The sequence below is a fragment of the Onychomys torridus genome, chromosome 1, assembly GCF_903995425.1.
Source record: "Onychomys torridus chromosome 1, mOncTor1.1, whole genome shotgun sequence".
NCBI classification, from domain to species: Eukaryota; Metazoa; Chordata; class Mammalia; order Rodentia; family Cricetidae; genus Onychomys; species Onychomys torridus.
In genome coordinates, this window is record NC_050443.1 from 160,540 (window position 1) to 185,626 (window position 25,087).

The window sequence follows — 25,087 nt, forward strand, 5'->3', positions numbered from 1 at the left end:
TTTTTTTTTTTTTTTTTTTTTTTTTTTTTTTTTTTGTTTTGTTTTTTTTTTTTTTTGTTTATTTGTTGTTGTTGTTTTGAGACAGAGCTTCTCTGTGTAATTTTGGTGCCTGTCCAGGATCTTGTACTATAGACCAGGCTGGCCTCGAAGAACTCTCAGAGATCTGCCTGGCTCTTCCTCCTAGGTGCTCGGATTAAAGGCGTGAGCCACCTCCGCCCAGGTGATTGTTTACATTTTATTCACATCTACTTATTTATTTTGTGTATTTGTGCTCTTGCCAACGAAGCCATGTGTACATTACATGACACCTTGTACCAGGCACTCCTGCCTTCCCCCATGGGGTCCTTAATGTTGGAGCTCAGGTTGTCAGGACTAGCAGCAAGTGACTTTACCTCATGGGTCATCTCACCAGCAGGGATATGGTGACTGATTGGAGGGCGGGGTATCCTGAAAGAGTTAAAACTGACTAATTGCAATAATTAAATAAAGTGTCTTCAGCCCCTTTGTCATGGACTGTTTCTTTATCTCAGGCCATTGAACCACTTGAGACATTATTTTGTCTCTCTCTTTTTTTTTTCTGAGCTGAGGACCGAACCCAGGGCAGTGCGCTTGCTAGGAAAGTGCTCTACCACTGAACTAAATCCCCATTTTAACTGCTGTTTTGGTTTGGTTTCTGGAGACAGATTTCTCTGTGTGACAGCCCCAGCTGTCCTGGAACTCACTCCACAGGCCAGGCTTGCCTCTGCCTCCCAGTGTCTGGATTAAGGGCTGGAGCCACACCCCAGCAGTTGATTGGTTGGAGGTTCTTATCCTTCTTTCCTTACTGACAGGCTCTCTGCCTCCCACAACTGGACACAGAGCAACAGCACCTCCATGACCACAGCTAAAATCAGCTTGGTAATGCAGGCCATAGTCCCAGCTTCTTAGGTTGCTGGAGCATAAGATAAATTCCACGCCTGCCTGGGTTACAGGATTAAAGCTACACTGCCTTTAATCCCAACATTGAGAGGCAGATTCGGGTGGATCTCTGTGAGTTTGAAGCCAGTGTGGTCTACATGGTGAGATCCAGGACAGCCAGAGCAACATAGTGAGACCATGTCATGGGGGTGGGGAGGGTGGAGAAGGGGAGCTACCAATGTGTAAGGCAACCACCTCTGCCACTTACTAGTTCTGGGATTACAGCAAAGTCAGTTCAACTCTTTCCATAGCTTTCCATATATATATTTGAAAATGTTTGATGATCTTAATTTATTTAAATTAGTATATGCATGGAGCTGGAAAGATGGGTCAGCAGTTAAGATCTCTTGCTGCTCTTAGCACAAGACCAGAGTTCAATTTCCAACTGGCACATAGATCTGCTCACAATTGCCTGAACTCTCCCACAAATGGTGCCATATACCACCATCCAATCCTACCACCGATTCCATAGCATGTATTAACTCAAGTCGTTCTTATTTTTTGTCTTTGGATGCAGATTCATACAGATGTGTGCTTTTGTAGACCTGGACCATCTTTGTTTATAATAAGAAGTCTCATATTGCTCAGGCTGGTCTGGAACTCACTAGGTTGCTGAAGATGACCTTCAACTTCAGCCTGGAGATTCTAGGTCCTGAGACAAAGGCAGAATATGGCCAAACTGAAGTCAAATCTAGGAAAATTAGGGAGATCCTAACTCCAAATAGAAATAAATGCCAAGGGGCTGGATCTGGGGCTGGGCAAATTGCCTAGCAAGAGCCTCAGGTCCAGTCTCCAGCACTGGGCACACACAGAAGCACCAAAACCACAGTGTACTCTGCTGTATTCTTGAGTGTTACACCACAACCAGATTGGTGGTGGTGGTGGTGGTGCTGGTGTTTGGGAAAAAAGACGAATTCACCTGCCTCTGTACTCTGAATACTGGCACTTCTCAAGTAAGAATTTCTGAGAACATGTAGGTAAAATAATAATAAACTGGGCATGTGGCTTCCAGTAAGACCAGTAGATTTCCATGTCAAAAGAGGAAAAGACCAGGGATTACACAGGCTTGTAATTCTACACAAGATAGAGTTCAGTGTCCAGGAGGATTTAGAAGTCAGCTGTTTTGATTTGGTCTGTGGCATGTTGAGGATGAGAACAAACAAGGACTTTGCGAGTTCTAAGCATGGAGCCTCACCATCAGCCCTGAAGAGTTCACTAACACAATGGTTCCCTAACACCAGCAGCTGCTGATCACACCCTAACCACAAGAAACGAGAAGGTAAATACAGCCAAAGACACACAGGAGTCTAGCGTGGGCTTGAAAGCCTATGAGTGACTCTATTTCATTTATTTATTTACTTACTTATTTTTTATTTTCCTCTCTCTCTCTCTCTCTCTCTCTCTCTCTCTCTCTCTCTCTCTCTCTCTCTTTGGTTTTTTGAGACAGGGTTTCTCTGTGTAGCTTTGGGCCTTTCCTGGAACTCGATTTGTAGACCAGGCTGGCCTCGAACTAGATCCACCTGCCTCTGCCTCCTGAGTGCTGGGATTACAGGCATGCGCCACCACCACTGCCTGGCTTATTTTTGATTTTTTCAAGACTGGGCTTCTCTATGTCACTGCTCACCACTGAAGCCGAAGCTTGTATTGACATAAGCCTTTATTTTTTATTTTTTTATTTTTTTCTGTCTTGGGATTCAGGTGCCTCCCTAATTCTGGGATTAAAGGAGTGCTCCACCAACGCCCAGTCTTCCCCCACAGCCGCAGGGCTTAATTCAAGGTTTCTTCTAACCATCTGTAGCTCCTATCCTAGTGAAATCTGAAGCCTTCTCTGGCCTCTTCTGATCCACTTTTCCGTTCCCAGACCCAAATCATGTAGCTCTTCAGGTGACCTGATGTCCTTTTCTCCCTTCCATGGACTTCTGCACACATATGTCCAAACCCACACTCATACACAAAAATAAAAATATAATAAACATTATAGGCAACTAGAAAGTTAGGTGCCCTGACTGCTCTTCTAGAGGACCTGGGTCCATTTTGCAACACCCACATTTCAGCTCACAACCATCTGTGACCCCCAGTTCCAGGGAGATCTATCACTCCCTTCCCGGCTTCCATGTGTACCACACATACTGTTCTACAAAGGCATTTGTGCAGGCAAAAGACCCATACACATAAAAATAAACCTTTCTTTACAATGTTCCATTGGGGGTGGGGGCTGGTGAGAAAGCTCAGAGGTTAAGATCACTGGGGGCTCTTCCAGAGGTCCAGAGTTCAATTCCCAGGAACCACATGGTGGCTCACAACCATCCGTAATGAGATCTGGTGCCCTCTTCTGGCCTGCAGGGACACATGCAGGCAGAACACTGTATACATAGTAAATAAATAAATCTTTTTTAAAAAAGTGTTCCATTCTGCCCAGCACTTGGGAGGCAGAGGCAGGCAGATCTCTGTGAGTTAGGCCAGCATGGACTACAGAGCAAGTTCAAAGATAGCCAGGGCTGTTACACAGACAAACCCTGTCTGGAAAAAAGAAACCAACAAGCACTACCACCTGTACCTGCGCTCTGGAACTTGAACTACCTATGGTCACCAGACTTTTGCAGCACCATGACACATGTGCCCTCCATCGTGTAATAATTTTTTTGCCAAAGACAACTTCGGGCTGGATTAGACCACTCAGCAACTAAGAGCACTGTTTGCTGATAAAAGCAAATGCAGAAATCCATAGGTACGCACTGGGTGGAGCTCCAGGAATCAAGTCCAAGAGGCGAAGGAGGGATCATATGAGCAAGGATGGTCAAGATCAAGTCAGGGAAAATCACGGAGGTAGCTGATCCGGGATGCATGAGACTGACCAAACCCTCTGCATGTAGGTGATAGTTGTATAGCTTCTACCTGCAGAGTCATCCCTGTCAACCCAATACAGCACCAGTGAGACATTTTGGGGATTACAACGATCAGATCATAGTAAGAAGAAGCCAAAGAGGGAAGAGGTGGGACTGTGGGTGTGGCTTAACGAGGATATCTATTTAAGCTGCACACATACCTGTATGTCTGGCAGGCCTTAAGTGGGAACAACTAGGACTGAGATGTCACCCTCTTGCATCCTCCCTGAAGGTAAGTCAGAGAAAAGAGTGCTGCCTAGGTACCAATGGAGTCAGAATCAGTCTGGGATTCCGACAGACACAGCATTGCTGGTGGAGTTCTCCACATAGACACAGAACCCAATATGGAAGCCTGGTTCTGTCTTTGGACTCTTCCTCTTTGCTTTTTCATTTTATCATCTTTAGTTTTTCAAGACAGAATTTCTCTGTGTAACAGCTCTGGCTGTCCTGGAACTGACTATTTAGACTGGCCTGGAATTCACAGATTCTCCTGACTTTGATTCCCGAGGGCTGGGATTAAAGGTATGCCACCACTCAGCATTTGTAGGCAAAGGGATCATATTATGGCAATCAGAAGACTAGTTAAAATAGGTTCTCTCCTACCATACAGGTCCCGGGATTTGAACTCCGGTAACCAGGGATGGCTGCGTCTGCTGTTGTTGCCTTTACTTATTAAGCAGTCTCTGGGTTTTCTAATCAACCTTTAGTGTTTAATCTTCTAGTTATCCTATTTGGATCTTCAGGGATGACTGAATGTTTATTGGATTTTTCTTCTTCTTCCTCTTCATTGATTAGTTGATTATGCACTCAGATACCTTGGAGTTCTGGTTACTTTGTTCATTTTGTTCTTGCTTTTACATATATATAAACTTTAAATATATTATAATTTATAGTTGAACACAGCTGGCATAGAGAAATTTTATAGAGGGGCTGGGAGGATGACACAGTGGTTACAAGCACTATATGCTCTTCCAGGGGACCTGGATTTGATTCCTAAAACCAATGTGGAGCCATCTATGATTCCAGTCCCTGGGGATTCTGGCATTTTCTGGCCTCTGTGAGTACTGTACATGGTACACAGAGACATTCAGTCAACCATTGTAGCTCTGTGCAACAGTTTTCTTTGCTTAATAACAGCATGAGAGTAACATTTTATTACATATTCATTTCTCTATCATGCTTGTGTGTATGTGTGGAGGTCCACACATGGAGATCAGAGAACAACCTTTGGCGATTATGACCATTTACACACAAGTCTTCATGTGACAGTTACACTTCTTCCAGGTACACACCTTGGAGTACGGTCACAGCTGAAACATGTGCCTGTAACCCCAGCCCTCTGAAAGGAAGCAGGAGGACTTTGCATGTTGACCTGTATCTTTAACAGTCCTTTGTCCCCTTAGTCTCCCTACATACAATCCCCCTAGGGTGAGGAAGGGCTTCAAAGTCTTGAATGTTTTCTCTTTTAAGTCCTAAGGAGATCTTTGCAAGCCCTAAGTTATATTGCACAAGCTAAATCCCCTGTCATTTTTGGGTTCTGTCTTTGAGATTTATTTTTATTATCATTATCTTTTTTTTTTCTCTAGAGAATGTTTCTCTGTGTAAGAGCCCTGGCTGTCCTCTGTAGCCTGGGCAGGCCTCAGACTCACAGAGATCCAACTGCCTCTCCCTCTTGAGTGGTACGATTAAAGGCGTGCATCACCACGCCCGGCTAATATTATTTTAAAGTGTATGTGTGTGTAGTTATGTGCACATGAGCGCAGATGCCAGAAAAGGCCAGCAGAGTTGGATCCCCGTGGAGGAGCACTTACACAGTGGTTCTCAACCTCCCTAATGTTGTGACAGTTCTCACACTGTGCTGTCCCTCAACCATAGAACTTATTTTCGTTGATCCTTCATAACTGTAATTTTGCTACTATTATGAATAGTAATGTAAATATATGATATGCAGGATATCTGATATAGGACCCTTGTGAGAGGATCATTGAACCCTCAAAGGGGTCGTAACCCACAAGTTGAGAATGGCTGACTTACAGGCAATTTGCAGCTGTCCAATGTGGTGGATACTGGGAATTGAAACCATGTCCTCTGCAATAGTGGTAGTACACACTCTTCCCTGCTGAGCCATCTCTGGGCTTTTGTGGATTTATTTGTTTTGTTTTTTGTTTGGCTTTTTTTGTTGTTGTTGTTCGTTTGTTTTTGGTTTTTACAGACAGAAGATTCTCCTCCTTCTTTGACATGGTCTTTCTATGTAACCTTGGCTATCTTGGAACTTGATAATGTAGACCAGGCTGGCCTCAAAGGGATCTACCATCCTCTGCCATGATGAAAGTCTTGTCCCACAACACCCCACTTAAGTTTCTGTTGTCATTGTTTTTAATGGTCTCATGTGTCCATCTCGCTATGGAGCCTAGGATGAGATCCTGTTGTCAAAGGCATGTGTCACCTACCACACTTGGTTTGTTTGATCGTTGTTTGGGACCCTTCTTGTAGCAGTTTCTCCCCATGCAAGGCTTGCTGCTTCTGCTGTTGCCACCCCAATTTGGGGTTTGGGGGGTTGTTCTTTTTTTTTTCTTTTTTGCTTTTTGTTTTTTGTTTTAAGATAAGGTTTCTCTGGGTAGCCATGGCTGTAAACCAAACTGGCCTTGAAATCACAGAGATCTACCTGCCTCTTCCTCCCAAGTGCTGGGTTTAAGGGCGTGCACCAACACTACCCAGAGAAGATTCCACTTTTAAATTACAGCCGAGCCAAACAATACCACTTACCTATAATTTCATCACTTGGGAGGCTGACGTGTAAAGATCTTGAGCTTCAGACCAGCCAGCCTGAGCTACACAGAAAGGCCTCTCAACCCCCACCCCACTAAGCAGGAGTCTCACTGTGTAGCACTTAGCTGACCTAGAACTTGCGGTGAAAGTCAGAGATTGACCTGTTTCTGTCTTCTGATAGCACTGGAATTTAAAAGTGTGGCTATCTTTTAAGCCCAAGTTATAATAAAAGACTTAGATAATGTAGAAGGACCAGGAGCCAAGGTTAGCCTTGGCTACATAGTAAGTTGGAGGACAGCCTGGAGTAAGTGAGACCCTCTCTCAAAAATAAGGGGGAAAGGCAGAGGCAGGCCTGATTTACATAGTGAAACCCTGTCTCAAAAAAAATAAAGGACACATTGAGAGTCTATTTTTTCCCAAGTGACATTATCAGTCTTATCTTTTTTTTTATCTCAAATTAACTTTGACTTGCAAAGATTTCCAAACTAATTTATTCTTATCCTGACAGTTGGCAGCACCACTGTTAACAAAATTAAAATTAGCCAAATATCTAAGATAATGTACAAATTAAAACTATTTGAAAAGCAATGGATACTATAATTTGCCTGTGGCTATACCATCTACATTCTCAAATGATTGTAAAATATTAAAACTTAAGATAAAAACTGTACAGTGTGAACTCTGAGTGACCCCCATTTTAAGCAAAGGTAGTCTTTCAATCTTACATATTTAGTGTCTCTGGCGGGTTAAGAAGAGAATGTTTGTACTTTTCCCTGTTGGGCATGCTGTGGTGCACTGAGGTAGCTCTGGTGAAGGTCCACGAGACAAGGCTTAAGACTTTCCAGGGTATATCCATCCAGTCTTTTGTACCAATGACTCAGGCCAACTTTGTCCTGTGACTGTAGAGAGTGCTAAATGAAAGGCAGCACCAGCAATAAGTGATACTTTAGGTGTGTGTCAGCACCAATCAAACTTAATTCTCCCAAAAACATTGCTAAGCTTTCAACTTTGCAGTTTGCAGGCTGCTGGTGCAGGAAGTATTGGGTAAGAAACTGATCTATTGTTGGCGCAGCTAAGTCAAAAGCGAGGACTTTCAATACTAGGTGCTCCATTCTCAGAGCCTGCTTCTTGGAATAGGTATCGTCTGTAATATACACAGACTCTGCTACTTCTGGGGGGTATTATTTCTTCAAACTTTGAAGCTAGCAGCATAGCAGCAGTGCCCACGAGCTCAAACTTCCCTCCTAACACAGACATGGAAGAGAGGAACCGATCAATGTAGTTCACAGCCAAATGCAAGGTCTCATTCTGTAATTTATATTATTCTCCCACTTCAACTGGCCAGTCCACAAGGATGGCCTGTATACTGTTAGTGATGTCTGACTGCTTCTTCATATAACCCACGTTAGGCTTACACTTAACCTCCATTTCCCTAAGGTATGTGTGAATATCTTCATGATAGTCGGGTACTTCATTCAAAACTGCCATCCATTGAATAGTCAAGAGGTACCAGTGGGGGGTGGATTGGGGGGGAGACAAGAGGGGGGAGGACAGGGGAATCCATGGCTGATATGTAAAATTAAATTAAATTAAAATTTTTTTTAAAAGGGGGTACCAGTGGTTTTCTTGCTCCGGGTAAAGAGACTGCAGCATTGAAAACCAGGGCATCTTCACACTGCTTTTCGTTCTTTCTTTTTGTTTGTTTGTTTTTCGAGACAGGGTTTCTCTGTGTAACTTTGGGCCTTTCCTGGAACTCGCTTTGTAGCCCAGGCTGGCCTCGAACTCACAGAGATCCACCTGCCTCAGCCTCCCGAGTGCTGGGATTAAAGGCATGCACCACCACCGCCCGGCCACACTGTGTTTTCTTTATGCTCAGCTGGCCTCTTCTGGGTCTCTTCTGCTTCATTCACATGAATAGTAAAGGCAAGCTGTTTACTGTTTGCTTTCCAAGAAGGACCAACAGCGACATGTCATCCCTTATAGGAAGGCCCTTAAGAGGTGCGACTCGCCGGGTCTTGAGTCTCTGCTGCGGCGCGTTTCCCCATGCGTTCCCGGCCTTCAGCTGCTGCCGGCCTTCAGCTCCGCCTGTGGCCGCGGCTGCTGGGCTGGCGCCACCTTCTCGAGGTTGACATTCTCCTGGTCCTCCTGCTGCAGCGAGAGCAGGGCCGAGCCCGCATCGCGATCTGACCTGTCTCGAGCTGCCCGGCAGCCCGGCTCGGGTCGGGATCCGTAGGCGGCAGAGCGTGCACTGCGCCTGCAGCTCCTGTGCAGCTCAGGACCCTGGCGGCCCTCCCGCGGCCGGCAGGAGGATGGGCGGGAGGAGCGAGAGCCCAGGTGCCAATAGCAGCCCCCAAAGTCTATTCTTGTCTTGTCTTTCTATCTTTCCCAGATGAGACCCAAAGCGATCTACATAGGAGACGAACTATATTCACTCGGAAACAACTGGAAATACTGAAGAGGTTATATGAGGAGAACCCATATCCAAACCCCAAGCTCAGGAAAGAGCTGGCCTTACAATTGAAGATGGATCCCACAGTCCTGCAGGTTGGCCAGGAGTGCCCCTTTCTATCACGTTAAGCTTCCTTCCTAACTGTTGTGGAATATTATTTTAGATGTGTCGCATTTGTTTATGCTGTGGAACATTTGTTTTAACGATGCAAAGATGTGTTGCACGCTTTTATGTTGCATTTGCTTAACTCTACTGTGCCTGTCTAAACACACCAGGTAGCTGAAGGGACAATAGCAAGGCACGAGAAAGGATAGGCATGGCTGGCAGGCAGAGAGAGTAAACAGGAGGAGGAATCTGGGAAGAAAGATCAAGAAAGGGCAAGAGGATGACTCCAGGGGCCAGCCACCCAGGTAACACAGCCAGCCACAGAGTGAGACGTAAAGAAAGGTATACAGAAATAGAGAAAGGTAAAAGGCCAAAGGATGATTTAAGAAAAGCTGGCTAGAAAGAAGCCAACCTAAGGTTGGACATTCACAAGTAAGCATAAGACTCCATGTGTATTTATTTGGAAGCTGTGTGGCAGGGCCCCAAAGAGCCAAAGGGAAAAAACAGCAGCTATACCTGGCTCTTCTAAACTCAAACACTGGCAATCATTCCAGAGTTTACTCCAATCTCAGCGATCAAAAGCCCTGGCTTTCCAAGCCACAAACCTCTGTCCAGATCCCAATCATAAGCATGTGCTAGCCTCTATTAAAAAAACAAGCAAGGTACATATTTTGGGAATACCCACCTGTATCTGAAGATCAACAGTAGAGGAGTAGACAAGGTGGAGAAACAGGGGAGGGAGAGGAAGCTTTGGTTAAGACGTTAAAAAGTTAAGGGAAGGGTTGGGGATTCAGCTCACGGATAGAGTGCTTGCCTAGCAAGCGCAAGGCCCTGGGTTCAATCCTCAGCTCAAAAAAAAAAAAAAAAAAAAAAAAAAGTTGAGGGAAAAAAAACAAGCAAGAAAGATGCTTTGTGAGCAAGTATGGCAGGAAAATGGCTGTGAGTGACAGGTAGACAAGGAGAAATACCAGTTTTCCCTCAACTCTTTTTGAGATCTCATTATGTAGCACAGGTTAGCCATTCACCACAATCTACTACTGCAGCCTCTCAAATGGTGTGACTCCCCTCCCCCGAAAATATATAGACACATAGGATTTTCACATCACAGAATGGTGGAGCTGGGGATATAGCTCAGTCAGCAAAGTGCTTGCCTAACATTCATGAAGACCTGGATCCCAGCCCCAGAACTCTATAAACCTGCTAGAGTGGGACAAGCACAGCACTGGAGAAATAAAAGAGAACCAAGAGTTCAAAGTCACCCTCTGCTATGTAGAGAGTTACATAAGACCTTTTGGCTGCTTAGGGAGTCCAAGGAAACCTCTCGCCCTGGTGTGTGTGTGTGTGTGTGTGTGTGTGTGTGTGTGTGTGTGTGTGTGTGTGTGTGCGCGCGCGCGCGCGCGCGCGCGCGCGCGCGCGCGCTCTCTCTCTCTCTCTCTCTCATATGCACATATGCAGTGTGTTAGAGTTGCACTCTTGAGTATGCAGAGGCTAACGGAAGACATCAAGTGTCTTCCCCTATGGCTGTCCACCTTGTTTCCTTGAGACAATCTCTCACTGAACTTGGAGTTCTTTTTTTTTTTTTTTTTTTTTTTTTTTTTGGTTTTTAGAGGCAGGGTTTCTCTGTAGCTTTGTAGACCTCGAACTCACAGAGATCCACCTGCCTCTGCCTCCCGAGTGCTGGGATTACAGGCATGGCCACCCCTGCCCTGCCAGAGTTCATCTTTTTTATTTGAAACAGGGTATCACTACATAGCTCTGGCTGGCCTGAAACTCATTGTGTAGTCCAGGTTGGCCTCCAACTCACAGAGATGGGGCTTTGAACTCACAGAGGTGTATGCTACCACACTTGGTCCTTCATTCCTGCTTTCTGATTCTTGACACCTTCTTTGTCCCCACAACCTCTGGTTTCTGCTCCTGGTATAGAATAAGAGTGCAGAACAGCCAGGCGGTGGTGGTGCATGCCTTTAACCCCAGCACTCGGGAGGCAGAGGCAGGCAGATCTCTGTGAGTTCGAGGCCAGCCTGGGCTACCAAGTGAGTTCCAGGAAAGGCGCAAAGCTACACAGGGAAATCCTGTCTCAAAAAACCAAAAAAAAAAAAAAAAAAAAAAAAAAGTGCAGAACAAATGTGGCAGAGGTGCAGGGTTGGCCCTTCTCACCTAGAAGTTGCCTTTTCATGGAACAACAGTCGCAGGCTTCTGAAGTCAGTCTCCACTCATTAACCCCCGGCTCACTTTTCCACTTACTTAGGTTTGGTTCAAGAACCAACGCGCAAAACGCAAGAGAGTCAAATATAACACTCAGCAGAAACAAGTACACCATTCGTCACCTCAAGTCCAGCAGCAATACCAGCAGTTACCTCAAGTCCAAGCGCAACAGCAGCAATTGGTTTACTTCCAACTTCCACAGTCACCTCAACTGCAATACCAGCCATCACCTCAGCTGCAATACCAGCAGTCACCTCAGCTGCAATACCAGCCATCACCTCAGCTGCAATACCAGCCATCACCTCTAGTCCTATTTCAGTTACCTCAAGTCCAACACCAGCTGTCACCTCTAGTCCAATATCAGCAGTCACTTCAAGTCCAACGCCAACCGTCACCTCCAGTCCCACTTCAGTTACCTCAAGTACAACACCAGCTATCACCTGAAGTCCAACGCCAGCCATCAACTCAAGCGGAACACAAGCAGTCACCTCAAGTCCAATGCCAGCCATCAACTCAAGCAGAACACAAGCAGTCACCTCAAGTCCAATGCCAGCCATCAACTCAAGCAGAACACAAGCAGTCACCTCAAGTCCAATGCCAGCCATCAACTCAAGCGGAACACAAGCAGTCACCTCAAGTCCAATGCCAGCCATCAACTCAAGCAGAACACAAGCAGTCACCTCAAGTCCAATGCCAGCCATCAACTCAAGCAGAACACAAGCAGTCACCTCAAGTCCAATGCCAGCCATCAACTCAAGTGGAACACAAGCAGTCACCTCAAGTCCAATGCCAGCCATCAACTCAAGCGGAACACAAGCAGTCACCTCAAGGCCAACACGAACAGCCACCTCAAGGCCAACACGAACAGCCACCTCAAGGCCAACACGAACAGCCACCTCAAGTCCAACACAAACAGTCACCTCAAGTCCAACACGAACAGCCACCTCAAGGCCAACACGAACAGCCACCTCAAGGCCAACACGAACAGCCACCTCAAGGCCAACACCAGCAGTCACCTCAAGGCCAACACCAGCAGTCACTTCAGGGTGGGATCAATACCAATCCATCCCAGAATAAGGAGACTATACCACCAGGGCCCCTTACCAGCATCTTGCCTATGTCTCAAATTTATACCAACACCAACCACATGATGCCATCATTCCTGCTCAGCCTGTACCCTGACCTTAAGGATGCCAAATGTCTCCCTGAGGGCCATAAAATGGTCCATTTTGGTTGTTGCCGGGACCCTGCCATATACTGGCTCCGACCCATCTTGGGGTCTCCCAATCACCTCTCAGACTTCCCATTCAAACATTGTGCCTCCTTATTCAAACAAAAAAAGAAAAAGCTAAAAACAATAATGACTAATAGTTGACATTTTTTTTTTTTTGAGACTGGGTCTTCCTATATAGTCTGCTTGGACTGATACTATGTATCCCAAGATGGCCTAGAGTTCATGGCTATCCTGCTGCCTCCAACTCCCACAGGTTGGGAGACATTCTTATATCACTTATTATCAATAGCAATCCATATTGAACCCAGCGCCGTACCATCCTAACTAGGTATTCTGCCACCAAGCTACTTCATCTGCCCCTTTTATCTTGGTGTGATAAACCCAGAGACTTCCATGTGCTAAGAACACTCTGATGTAGTAGAATATTATTTTAAGGTATGTTACCAGGAGATCACTTCCTAAATATAACACCAGCAGCACAGACACTGAGAGCAACAATTAGTAAATGGGACCTCTTGAAACTGAGAAGCTTTTGCAGGGCAAAAGACATGGTCAATAAGACAAAAAGACAGCCTACAGAATGGGAAAAGATTTTCATCAACCCCACATCTGACAGAGGGCTGATATCCAGAATATATAAAGAACTCAAGAAATTAGACATTAACTACTGAACAATCCAATTAAAAAATGGGCTAAAGAGCTAAACAGAGAATTCTCAAAAGAAGAATCTCAAATGGCTGAAAGAAATGCTCAACATCCTTAATCAATTAAAGAAATGCTCAACATCCTTAATCATCAGAAATGCAAATCAAAACGACTCTGAGATACCACCTTACACCTGTCAGAATGGCTATCATCATAAACACTAATGACAGTCAATGTTGGAGAGGATGTGGAGCAAAGGGAACACTCCTCCACTGTTGGGAGTGCAAACTTGTACAACCACTGTGGAAATCAGTATGGCAGTTTCTCAACTCATAAGTAGATTCTAGAAGAACAATCAGACTGTAGCCCACAGAACCAGGGAGGCTATATAGCATGGGGGACCCTAGAATGACTGTGGCTTATAATAAATTTTGGTTTTGCTCAATTACTGGGCAAGCCTCAATGAAACATTTCACTCTTTTTGTTTTTTGGTTTTTTTGTGTGTGTGTTTTTGTTTGTTTTTCCAGACAGGGTTTCTCTGTAGCTTTGGAGCCTGTCCTGGAACTCGCTTTGGAAACCAGGCTGGCCTCGAACTCACAGAGATCCACCTGCCTCTGCCTCCCAAGTGCTAGGATTACAGGCCTGTGCCACCACCACCCAGCAACATTTCAGTCTTAGGATAAGAGTTTATACTGTGTCAAGCTGATAAGAAAAAAAAGGTGTGTTACTTTTGTTTATGTTGCATTTGTTTAACTCTGTGAAGCTGTGTGACTGTGTCTATGTAAAACACCTGATGGTCTAATAAAGAACTGAACGGCCAATAGCAAGGCAGGAGAAAGGATAGGCAGGGCTGGCAGGCAGAGAGAAGAAGAAGAAAACTGGAAAGAGGCGATCTAGCAGCCGGAGAAGGAGGACTTCAGGGGTCAGTCACCCAGCTACACAGCAAACCCTGCAGTAAGAATTACAGAAAAGAGAATTGGAAAAGCCCAGAGGTAGATGGAATAATTTAAGTTAAGGAAATATGGCTAGAAACAAAGCTTATGTACGATTTATTTGGGAGCTAGGTGGTGGGTCCCCAAAAGAATAAAAACACCCAACAACACTCTGCTGCTGAGCTACATATCCAAGTGTGGCATACAGCCAAGAATGAACTTGACAACATGATCCTCATGCCTTTTAGGATTATGGGTGTATGACACCATGCATTGGGAATTAAAACTAGGTTTCCTATATGTTTCCTAGGATGCTGTCCTCTGAGTATAAGAGTTGTTACCATTTTAAATATAGGAGACTCTGGTTTGTTAACGATGTCTGTTTCCTCCTAGAACCATGGGATGAGTAAGATCATCTACCTTGACTTTGAACCCGAGACTTCGGCCAGTCTAGCTTGTGCCTGCCTCTCTGCCAGATGTATGTAATTCTGCCCCAGCTGCACCTGATCTTATGGTTGAAGGAGGTGGTACAGAATTTAGAGCGTAGAAGGGGCACTCCATCTACAAAGCTACGAGGATGTCTTTGATGTTGAATTGAGGCTTTCTGATATGTCTGTGTGGTGGTTGGACTAGGAACGGCCTCCACAGGGTCACAGATTTGAATGTTTGGTCATTAGAGAGTGGCACTATTAGAAGGTGTGGCCCTGTTTGAGTAGATGTGGGCTTGTTAGAGAACTGTCACTCAGGATGGGCTGCGAGGTGTCAATGTACCAGTCTGGCCCAGTGTCACTCTCTCTTCCTGTTGCCTGCCAATCCAGATGTAGAACACTCCATTACCAACTCCATCTGTATGTCACCATGCTTCCTGACCTGATGATAATGGACTAAACCTCTGAAGATCAGAGAACAGAACAAACCAGGAGATTAAACATAGAGGCCAGGCAGTTACTTCGTGACCTTTCAGCATTTACCCCAATATCTGGTTCTGGGTTTTGTTTTGTTTTTTTATTGTAAGACCTATTAGATTTCAAACAACAGTTGTCACGGTCCTAGTGTTTCACTATAGCAATAGAACATTGCCTAGGATACGCTGGTTCATCATTGGTGTCCTATCTGGGGAATATAGACGCCTGTTTCCTTCTCCCTGGGAGGTCAGGCAAGCCATGCTAGCCAGGCACGCAACTAACTTGAGCTACATCTCCACCCCAAACCACACACACACAGCTTTTCGTTTTGGTTCTGGGTGCTTATTTGTTAGACAGAATCAAACTGCATATGCAGTCTTGGAGAACCTCGAACTTGCTCTGTACCCAGGCTGGCCTCACACTGTGCTAGTCTTTGGGCAGCTGCCTCCCCAGTGCCGGGATTACAAATGCACACCGCTAAGCCCAGCGTGTGTGCTTTACTTTTTGGTTTTCTCTTAGAGCAGTGTTGGGGGTCAAACCCAGGGCATTGTTCATACTGAGAAAACTCTCTGCCACTGAGCAACATATACCCTCCCACAGTAAGAGCATTGTTTATATGTATGAGCACATGTCGTATGTATGTGTATCTCACATATGTATGTGTAACTCCAGCTCTGATGCCTCTGCTGGTATCTGTATTCATGTGCACATAGCACATAAGCACAAATGTAAACATGATTGGAAGATAAAATATTTAATATATATTAATATATCATATGTCTCAATATATTAAAAGAGAGAAGAGAACAGATGGGAGGGCTGGCAAGATGGTTCAGCAGGTGGGGGCGATTTGGCTGCAAATCTTGACAACCAGAGTTCAATCTCTTGAACGCACACAGTGGAAGAGGTGAGCCAATCAAGTGTCCCTTGGCCTCCACACTCATGCCATACCATGGGCATGCTCACACATACACACAAAATAAATATTTTAGAGGACTGGAGAGCTGGCTTAGTTAAGAGTAATGGCTTGCTCTTCTAGAGGACCAAGGTTCAATTCCCAGGACCGGCATGATTGCTCATGACCACCTGTAACTCCAGTTCTAGGAGATCCAACACCCTCTTCTGGCCTTAGCAAGTACCAGGCATGCAAATGGTACACAGGCAAACATGCAGACAAAATATCCAAACACATTTTAAAAATTTAATAAAATTAGAAATAAGAAGAGGCTGGGCAGTGGTGCACACACCATTAATCCCAGCACTCGGGAGGCAGAGGCAGGAGGATCTCTGTGAGTTCGAGGATAGCCTGGACTACAGAGTGAGTTCCAGGACAGGTGCAAAGCTACACAGAGAAACCCTGTCACCAAAAAAAAAGAGAGAGAGAGAGAACCAGATCACTTGGGAGACAGAGGCAGGCACATTTCTGTGAGTTCGAGGCCAGCCTGGTCTAAAGAGCGAGTTCTAGGACAACCAAGGCTGATAGAGAAACCCTATCTCAAAAATCCAAAAATAAAAAAACAGAAAAGAAAACTAAAGAGTGGCAGGGAGACAGAGATGGAGAAAAAGCAGGAGCTGGCCGGGCAGTGGTGGCACATGCCTTTAATCCCAGCGCTCAGGAGGCAGGGCCAAGCTAAGCTCTGTGAGTTTGAAGCCAGCCTGGTCTACATAGCAAGATCCAAGACAGGCACCAAGACTACACAGAGAAACACTGTCTCGAAGAAACCAAAAAAAAAAAAAAAAAAAAAAAGCAGTAGCTATACAGGTGAGGCTGCTTCCAGCTGCTTTGAAAGAAAAGCCTCCCGAGTCCTGTCTCCTCTCTCCCTGCCTGTGATTCTCAGGGCTTTTACCAAGCTGATGATTATAAAAAACCATCACGTGCTGTTAAATGCAGACTGATAGCCTAGAATTGGGGGGGGGGGGCGGGGGGGGGGAGAGACAGGTCCCAGAAAGGAGATTTAACCCAGGTTATATTTCATCAAAGGTCACAGGCCAGACAGCATCGCAGAAGCTCCACGGCTGCCCAGGTCCCTGTTCCCTTCCAGACGCCAGAAAGCAGAAATGACTACAGGCCATCTCCAAGGTGAGCCTCGGTGGGCCGTGGTGGGTGGTGGTGCTGGGGAAGGGACAGCAGGTTAGGCAGAAGATCCAGCTGTATGAGCGGTGAGTCTGCACCAACACCAGGGTGTAGCCGGAAGTTCTCCTTTCCCCTCCCTGCTCTCATGGCCTCTTGGTCCCGCACCTCAGACCCAAATGAGCGCACAGAGGCTTATATTAATTATAAACTGTATGTCCTACTGGCTCAGGCTCCTTGCTAGCTAGATCTTACATCTTAAATTAACCCATTTCTTTTCTTTGACCACTTTTAATTTCATTTAATCAAACAAATGTATGTCTTTGCATTGTTAACAAAAAGCAGAAAAAAATATGTGGGGTTGGGGATTTAGCTTAGTGGTAGAGCACTTCCCTAGCAAGCGTAAGGCCCTGGGTTCCATCCTCAGCTCCACACACACACACACAAAAAAAAAAAAAATATGTAAGACACCTTAAAATAATACTCCACAACATCAAGCCTTCCGTTTGGACAGGTGGTTTAGGCCAAACAAACGAAACTGAAGGCAGCTCCTGGGACTTCTTCCCTTCCTCCATTTTTCCCCTCCCTCCTTCCTTCCCTGGGTCTCCTATCGCTGAGATCTATGACCTTGATCCTCCTGCCTCCACACTCACGTGTTGTGCTAACTGTCTTGTGCCGCCACACCCAGGCTTCTGGCATGCTAGTCAAGCACCACCAACTCCTAGATGTTTAGGTCTGGTTTTCAAAAGTAGAAGGAACTTGGCAAAGTGTATGCAGAAATTCTAAGAACGGTGAGGCTCTGTAGGTGATGGTGATGGCTTTTCCTGGGTTCTCACCCGATGAGTGCTGTGCCCACTGTGTACCACCTTGTCATTTAAAAAAGTAATCAACTGGAGGTGACAAAAATACATTAAGGTGTTACCAGTTGGCTGAAGGTTCTTTTTTTTTTTTCTGAACATTAAAAACAGGAAATTAACCCATTTCTATAAATCCATACTTTGTCACATGGCTCGTGGCTTACCAGTATCTCTACATCTTGTTTCTCATGGCAGCCATCTTGCTTCTCGTGGTGGCGACTGGCAGCATCCTCTCTGTCTTTCTCCTTCCTCCTCTCTAGTTAGAATGTCCCTCCTAACCCTATTCTGCCTCACCATTGGCCAAACAGCTTTATTTATCAACCAATCAGAGCAACATATTCACAGCACACAAAAGGGCATTCTCCCATCACCAGGGCTCAGTGTTAGGCACCCCAGAGCGGAGGTCCCATCCTGCCTCTGTGGAAGCAGAAGGCTGAGCCCTTCATACCTAAGTTGTAATTGCATCACCTGAAGAAGAGAAATTATGGTGCATGTCTTGGGGGGGGGGGGGTCCTTGCCCTGTCCCAGTGTTTTTATTGTTCAGTAAGTTTTGCTCTCAGTATAACACAGTGAAGTCTCCAGCTCACTGTGCAATTACAACTCTCCATCCTCCTGCCTCTCTATGCCCTAAGTGCTGGTAATAAAAGAATCCACAAGCACTCTAGATTTTGTTTTGTTTGGCTTTGAGACAGGATCACACAAACAAGCTGATGCTGTCCTGAAACTTAGATCCACATGGCTCTGCCTTCAGAGACCTGGGATTAAAGGTATGTGTCATCACACTTGGCACTGTGTGTGTTTGTTTTTGAGTCAGGGTTTCTCTTTTCTTGCCTCTACCTCCAGAATGCTGAGATTCTTAGGGTTATTCTACAATACCCAGATTCCTGTCTTGTTGTTTTCAAAAGTACTGAGCATTGAACTTGGGATCTCTTGGATGCTACTGGTAATTGACATTTAATTGACAAATAAAGCAGGCCCACTGTGGCACAAACCTATACCCTATTGATGAAATTATTTAGGCCACTCCACGTAGTTAAAAGGGAGGTTTATTTTGTGGGGTAACTTACAATGAAGGGGTAGGTTGCAGGGTCTGGCAAAGGTATAGCACAGTCCGGCGGTGTTCTCTGGAGAACTCTGCTCGGTCTCCCTCCAGCATCCAGGGTCCCGGAAACAAGCGCGACCTCCTCTCCATCCTCCGTCTTCCGTTTCCTTCTCCGAAGCCTCAATTCAGGTTGGAACTTCCCGGCCAATGCTGGGATGGCTCTCCACTACAATACCCCAGCACTCAAGGCTGAGGCAGGAGTCACAGGCCAGCTTGGGCTATAGAGTGAGGCCCTGTGTCAAAAAGCAAGATGAGGAGCTGGAGAGATGACTCAGCATTTAATAGCACTTGCAGGGTTGGATTCTCAGCACACACCCATATGGAGGCTCATAACCCTCTGTAAACCCAAGTTCAGGAGATCCACCCCCTTTTATGGCCTCCAGAAGCACTCATATACACTCACACACATAAAATAAAAATTTTATCTTTAAAAAGCAAAATGGCTGGGCAGTGGTGGCGCACGCCTTTAGTCTCAGCATTCGGAGGCAGAGCCAGGCGGATCTCTATGAGTTCAGAGTCCAGCCTGGTCTACAAAGTGAGATCCAGGACAGGCTCCAAAGCTATACAAAGAAACCCTGTCTCAAAAAAAATAAAAAGCAAAATTATAACTGGATGTCAATATGTAAAAGATTACAAATAGATCCATATCTGTCACCACACACAAAATTCAGGTCCAAGTGGATCAAAGACCTCAACATAAATCCAGTTACACTGAACTTAATAGAAGAGAAAGTAACAAGTAGTCTGGAACGCATTGACACAGGAGATCACTTCCTAAATATAACACCAGTAGCACAGACACTGAACACAACAACTAATAAATGGGACCTCTTGAAACTCAGAAGCTTTTATAGGGCAAAGAACATGGTCAATAAGACAAAAAGATAGCCTAGAGAATGGGAAAAGACCTTCCCCAACCCCACATCTGACAGAGGCTGATCTCCAAAGTATATATTAAAAAAAAAAAAAAAACTCAAGAAGCTACACATCAAAATACTGAACAATCCAATTAAAACATGGGCTAAACAGCTAAACAGAGAATTCTCAAAAGAAAATCTCAAATGGCTGAAAGACATTTAAAGGAATGTTCAACATCCTTAATCATCAGAGAAATGCAAATCAAAATGACTCTGAGATACCACCTTACACCTGTCAGAATGGCTATGATCAAAAACACTAATGACAGTCAATGTTGGAGAGGATGTAGAGCAAAGGGAACACTTCTCCACTGTTGTTGGGAGTGCAAACTTATATAACCACTGTGGAAATCAGTATGGCAGTTTCTCAGAAAATTGGGAATCGATCTACCTCAAAACACAGCCATACCACTCTTGGGCATATACCCAAGGAATGCTCAATCATACCACAAAGATACATGCTCAACTATGTTCATAGCAGCATTATTCATAATAGCCAGAACCTGGAAACAACCTAGATGCCCGTCAACTGAAGAATGGATTAAGAAAATGTGGTACATATACACAATGGAGTACTACTCAGCAGAGAAAAACAATGACAGCATGAAATTTGCAGGCAAATGGATGGAACTAGAAAATATCATCCTGAGTGAGGTAACCCAGACCCAGAAGGACAAACATGGTATGTACTCACTCATAAGTGGATTCTAGATAGAAAGCAAAGAACAATCAGACTGCAACCCACAGAACCAGGGAGGCTACCTGACGGGGGGACCCTAGGATGACTGTGGCTTATAATAAGTTTAATAAGTTTTGGTTTTACTCAATTACTGGGCAAGCCTCAATGAAACATTTCACTTTTTTTTTTTTTTTTTTTTTTTTTTTTTTGGTTTTTCGAGACAGGGTTTCTCTGTGTAGTTTTGCGCCTTTCCTGGAACTCGCTTTGGAGACCAGGCCTCGAACTCACAGAGATCTGTCTGCCTCTGCCTCCCAAGTGCTGGGATTAAAGGCGTGCACCATCACCGCCCAGCAACATTTCACTCTTAGGATAAGAATTTATACTGTATCAAGCTGATAATAGACAAATAAATAAACAAAAATGAAAAAAAACAAAGAAAGAAACAGACCTGAGAGGCTGGAGAGATGGCTCTGTGGTTCGAAGGATCAGAGGTCAATTCCCAGCTCCACATGGTGGCTCATAATCATAATCCAGAGGATCCAACACCCTGTTCTGTCCCCCACCCCCAAGGCACATTATGCATGTGCTGCACAGACATATATGCAGGCAAGCAAAACACAAAACACTCTTACCATAAAGTATTCTTTAAAAAAATGTTTAAAGGGAGTTGGGGATTTAGCTCAGTGGTAGAATGCTTGCCTAGCAAGTGCAAGGCCCTGGGTTCAGTCCTCAGCTCCACATACCAAAAAAAAAAAAAAAAAAAAAAATGTTTAAAGCTATTACAAAAATAAAAAAAAGATTTGAATAAAACCAAGTACCCCCATTGTGTGTTTATATGTGTGTGTGTTATTTGTTTGTTTTTGAGACAGTCTCGTGTAGACCAAGCCAGTTCCAACATGCCATCTTTAGAGGACAGCCTTTTAAAAGAAAGGTTTTGTTGTTGTTGGAGAGTTTTGTTCTGTTTTTGTTTTTTTAGAATATTTTTTTTTCTGGCTGGCAGGCTTTTTTTAAAGGTGGGTTTTTATTCTTGTTCCTGTTTTTCATATAATATGTATGAGTGTTCTGCCTACGTGTATGTGCAACATATATGCTGTACAACACATGTGCAGCACCAATGGAAGTCCGAGAGGGCTTTGGATCCCCTAGCACTGGAATTGTGAGCCACCATGAGATTGCTGGAAATCTAACCTTGGTCTTCTGGTAGAGCCACCGATGCTCTTAACCTCTAAGCCATCACTCCAGTTCCCCCTCCCCCTTTTTTGTTTGTTTGTTTTTTCAAGACAGAGATTCTCTGTGTAGTTTTGGAGCCTGTCCTGGATCCTGCTCTGTGGACCAGGCTGGCCTGGAACTCACAGAGATCCACCTGGCTCTGCCTCTTGAATGCTGGGATTAAAGGCGTGTGCCACCATCGCCCGGCTCCAGTCCCATTTCTAAGACATATTTATTTATATAGTATGTGAGTATACACACAGGTATGTGGAGGTCAGAGGATAACCTATAGAAGTTGAATCCCTGCTTCTACTATGTGTGGATCAGACTTTGGACTCAGGTAATCAAACTTGGTAGCAAGCACCTTTACACAAGGGTACATATCAATGGAAAAAAAGGGCAGTTTTTCTGTGTGTGTGTGTGTGTGTGTATTTTTAGGACATGGGAAGTTTTGAGGGTGTTTTTATTTGCCTTCTTCCTTGCTTTTTTTTTTCTTGACACAACAATGTGTTGACACTATGTCAACAATTCTTTTTTTTTTTCACATTTAAAAAAAATTATATTATACTTGAGGAGAAAAGTAATCCACTATTGAAAGGAAATGATCCAGCAAGCACAGTTCTACAATGAAACAGGGAAGGGTGCCAGCTCACCAATGTGAACAGTCTTACGACCCGCCGACCCGGCCCCTCTCCGCCTCAGCCAGGACCTTGTCCGCGGGCCTGCGCTCGGCTCCCTGCGGCTGGAGGGGTAGAGAGGGGCCGGAGGCCAGGGGCTCGGAGCCCGGGCTGCGGAGACTAGAGGCAAGGGACGCCTCTGGCCCTGAGGACTCCAGAATCTATATGTCAACAACTCTAACTCTTGCAAGTCATGATCCTCCCTTCTCAGGCTCTCAAAGTGTAGTGGTATGTTCTTAGAATCCCAGCATGCTGGAGGCTAAGGCAGGAAGATCAAGAATTTTATTCTCAAAGGCACATAAAGGTGCACACCTTTAAACCCGGGAAGCAAGGGCAAGGGGATCTCTGTGAGTTCAAGGCTACCCTGGTCTCCAGCACAGTCAAGGCTGTTACACAGAGAAACCATCCTTGCCCATGAGCTTCTTAAACACACCTGAAAAAATTTTGATTTTGTGCTCTTCATTATTCTACTGTGTTTTGTCTAAACGAACCTTTCTACCACTGTTGGTTGTTGCTTCTAAGCCATTTTTTGCTTATTTTTCCTATGGACCTTTAGAATTGACTAAAGCAAAACCCTCCTGCAGCAATAAAGACTACGTGTCTTTCCACTAAACTTTTTCTCCAGTTCAAGAAATAGTCAAACTTGGATTTTCTGAAACCATTTCAACTGAGGAACCGTTTATAAAAATTATGATACCTTTCCGACCACCATCACCTTCCATTTTTGGCCCCGTGACATCGAGTTTCCCCAGCTGCGCCTTGAGGTCTGAGTTTGCCTCCGGCTCCAGAGGCGCTCTAGAGATGCAAGGGTCCAACAGGTCCTGCTTCGCCATGAGCCCTCAAGATCTTGGCGCTCAGATGAACACTGCCTCCCAGCTCTTGTGAGAACCGTTCTTGTCCAGTGCCAACAAAAAAAATCTCTCCTTTCCACACTTGCTTTAGGAACTGTCTTCTGTCTGGTCATAGCCATTACCAAAAGGAACCTCTTTCCCAGAAGGCACTCAGGGGAAAAAAAAACCTCTCACTGACAAGTGATCTGTACTTTTGCTATGGCGCATGCGCATTGCGGAACCCATGAAGAAGGATGGCTCCTGACTGCTGCCAGAAAGGAAATTAAAAATCAAAAGAGGGTTGGGGATTTAGCTCAGTGGTAGAGCACTTGCCTAGCAAGTACAAGGCCCTGGGTTCGATCCTCAGCTCAAAAAAAAAAAAAAAAAAAAAATCCTCCGCTCCCACCAGAGCACATCAGGCAATCACTGGTTTTGGAACTTTGTTGGTTGTCTCTTGGGGCAAAGTTTGTTTTGGTGTGCCCTGGCTCTTGTGTGTAGCATGTTAATTGTTCTTATTGTTGACTAAGACAGACGCTATGGGACAGTCTTCCTTTTCTCCCCTAAACTGTTACCTAACATAAGGCACACACTGGAAGGATGTGTGCAAGCCACTGCTCACAATAGAATGATTGAGTCACAAAGGGATTCAGTGCAGAATGAGCCTCTAACAATGTTTACTTAGCCTCTGCAGGGAACCTCTGATGCTGACCATGGAAGAATTCCCCATGGTTCCTGCAGACCCTAGTGTCTAGTGTGAGAACCGGGCTGCAAAGGTTATGCAGAGCCAGAGAAGGAAAAAAAAAGAAAAAACCACTTCCATAGATGCTTATCAGTCTGTCTGATGATTGTCCATGGGCCAGAGGCACCAACATTGACACTGGGGGACTTACAAGGAAAATATGCTTGTTATTATTACAGCTAATATAATGTTGACAAGTCAAAATACACATCCTTCTGTAACACTACAATGTAGGTATCAGAAGCACTTACAGAGACCAAGCTTTATGTCCTGGACCACCCTGGAGGCAGTTTGAGAAACCCATCACCATCCATCTTGCTACCCTCTTGCCTTATGATGACCACAAGTGCTCATCCATTAAAGTCACAGAATGAAAGATGAAATCCAGGTCCAGAGAGAGAGAGAGAGAGAGGGGGGTGATTCTGGCCTTTGGAAAATGGAAAACCTGGTGAATCAGACTGTATGCCACAGGAAGGCCCTGGTATTTACAAAACTAAGTAGACCAGTTGATCAGGACCTAAAGGTGTTAAAAGTTTCCATTTCTGTGGGCTGGAGAGATGGTTCAGAGGCTAAGAGCACTGACTGCTCTCTTCCAGAGGTCTGGTCCTAAGTTCAATTCCCAGCAACCACTGTAATGAGATCTGGTGCTGTCTTCTGGCCCGCAGGTATACATGCAGGCAGAACACTATATACATTATACATAATAAATAAATAAATCTTTAAGAAAAAAGTTTCCATTTCTGAATTAAAACAGCAGTAAGATGCCCTTGCAGACATGGTCTTGCAAAATTGGAGAGGCTTAGACATACTTGTCCTGAGATAGGAAAGTATGTATAACTTTTGGGAGAACCTGTTGTTTCTATGTTAGTTGAGCAATAATAATTAGAAAAAAAAAATCTAGCCACGGTTGGAGAAAACCA

At 44.8% G+C, this 25,087-nt stretch overlaps 1 pseudogene; it reads right to left on the reverse strand.

Moving 5' to 3' along the window:
• Positions 1–7,332: 7,332 nt before the first annotated feature.
• LOC118579104 lies at positions 7,333–16,232 on the reverse strand (annotated as a pseudogene).
• Positions 16,233–25,087: the final 8,855 nt, after the last annotated feature.